General features: G+C 35.3%; 1 pseudogene; it reads right to left on the minus strand.

The window, feature by feature from the left end:
- Positions 1-922: 922 nt before the first annotated feature.
- On the minus strand, positions 923-1,043 carry LOC125163149 (uncharacterized; annotated as a pseudogene).
- Positions 1,044-2,583: the final 1,540 nt, after the last annotated feature.

The raw sequence follows: 2,583 nt of genomic DNA on the forward strand, positions 1-2,583 counted from the left end.
ATTACTGTTTTCTATTTGTTGCCTTTGTTTTTATTCCTATTTTTGTCTTCCATTATTTTTTCTGCCTTTTGTGGTTTTAAGTACATATTTTATGATTCCATTTTCTCTCCTTCCTTAGCAAGTCACTTATATAGTTGACCCTTGAATAATATGGGGATTAGAAGCTCCACAAACCCACCCCTCCACTGCACAATTGAAAATTTACATAAAACTTTTATGCCCCGAAAACAACTACTAATAGTCTGCTGTGGACTGGAAGATATACAATAACATAAACAGTCCATTAACACATTTTATGTATATGTATTATACACTACAGTCTCACAATGTACAAGCTAGAGAAAGAAAATGTTATTAAGGAAATCATAAGGAAGAGAAAATACATTTATAGTACTAAAGTCTAAAATATCCATGTATAAATGGACCTGTGCAGTTCAAACCTGTGTTTTTCGAGGATCAACTGAATTTGGTATTTTTTGTTTGTTTTGCTTTTATTTTTAACTCTTTTTTGGGAGGGACAGGAAGTAGGTTTTATTGGTGATTAAGGATTAGGCAGTGACTGAAGCTGATGACTTTAGGAAGGTAGGGCCTGCCATTTCTCTAGGGCCACAATTAGAATATATTTGACTCCACAGCCAACCACGATGATCTTCTTTTCAGCCACCATGTCTTCAAATTCATTCATATTAAACTTAGTAAAGCCTCTCTTCTTGAAGATGTGGGTCTTCCAGCAGCCAGATAACTTGAACTTGACCCTGCATAGGACCTCTGTCCTTGTTTTGTGGTGTGGAACTGGTGGATCTGATGGTTTGCCCAATGGGGATCTTGGCCACTGTACTCTAGGGCCAAAGGCACCCCACATATCTGTCTGGGGCCTAGAATGGGGACAACTTGAGGTCAGACATAAATATCCAATAGAAAGGTCCATCTCCATGTACTTAGGGCAAGCCATATGAGCAACAGACTGCATATACTACTAAGGAAGCTGCTGTTTGCAGTCATTGGACATCTAAAAAGAGCCTGGTCGGTTTAATTGGCTGCAGTTTGTTTTTGTTGTTGTTTTGTTTCTTTTGTTGTCGTTTTAAAATTTCTTTTAGTGTTTGTCCTAGAGTTTTCAATATACATTTTATAGGCTAATCCAAGTCCACATTTAAATAATGCAATGCTAATCATAGGCAGTGTGAGTACCTTACAATAACAAAATAATCCTAATTTCTCCTCCTGTCCCTTGTATCATTATTATCATTCATTTAATTTAGGCATAGATTATTTAATCAAATACATTTTTGGTATTATTATAATTAACACATTGATATCTGATCAATTAATGATCAGAAAAACAATTTTTTTATTTAACTTTACATATCAATTATTTGATACTATTCCTTTTCTTACATTTGTCTAAGTTTCTGACCTATATTTGTTTTCTTTCTCTAGAGAATGTATTTTAGCATTTCTTGCAGAGCAGGCTTATTGGCAAAAATATACCCTCAATCTCTGAGAAAATGTCTGCTTTATTTCTTTTCCACTTTTGAAGAATGATTTCCAACTTGGTAGTCTTTTTTCCTCCCTATACTTTAATTATGAGTGCAATTCTGATATATGTCCCTCTGTAGGTAAGGAGTTTATTTTTTCTCCCTGTGGCATTTTTTCTATGGATTAATACTATGTATCTGATTTCCTGTAGTTTGAAGTGAAATTCCAGGTGTAGTTTTTGAGGGGCATTTATCTTGCATAGTAGGATTCCTGAGATCTCTGGATCTTGGAGATTCCTGGATCTGTGGTTTTGTGTTCGATATTAATTTGGGAAAATTCTCAGACATTATCATTTTGTTTTTCTTCTTCTGGTAGTCCTATTATGTGTATGTTATACATTTTGTATTTGTCCCACAGTCCTTGGATAACCTGTTCTGTTTTGTTTTGTTTTGTTTTTTAGTCTCTGTTCTCTTTTCTTTTTGTTTTTCAAGATTCATTGATATATCCTCTAATTCAAAGATTCTGTCTTCAGCTATGTCCTGTGTACTATGGAAGGAATTCTCATAGTTGTTTTATGTACCTCTCTCTTTGTTTTTGTTTTTTTAAAGTTTATTTATTTTGGGAAAGAGAGAGAGAGAGAGAGAGAAAGTGGGGAAGGGGCAGAGAGAGTGGGAGACAATCACAAGCAGGGTCCACGCTAGCAGTACTGGGCCCTACTAAGGGCTCAAACTCATAAATGGCGAGATCATGACCCAAGCTGAGATTGAGTCAGAAGTTTAAGGGACTGAGCCACACAGGTAACCTGGGACTTGGTACCTCTTAAACCCTTTCACTGATTTTGCCCATTCCTCTACCACTCTCCCTCCTCTCTGGCAACCACCAATTTGTTCTCTAAAGTTATGAATCTGGTTTTGTTGTTGTTGTTGTTGGATTTTTTTTTTTTAGATTCCATATACAAGTAAAATCATATGGCATTTGTTTTTTTCTGGCTGATTTACTTCATTTAGTATTATAGCCTCTAGGACAATCCATAGTGTTGCAATTGGCAAGATTTCTTTCTTTTTTATGTTTGAGTAATATTCCATTGTGTATATATATATCCCACAT

The sequence above is a fragment of the Prionailurus viverrinus genome, chromosome A3 (assembly GCF_022837055.1).
Source record: "Prionailurus viverrinus isolate Anna chromosome A3, UM_Priviv_1.0, whole genome shotgun sequence".
NCBI lineage: Eukaryota > Metazoa > Chordata > Mammalia > Carnivora > Felidae > Prionailurus > Prionailurus viverrinus.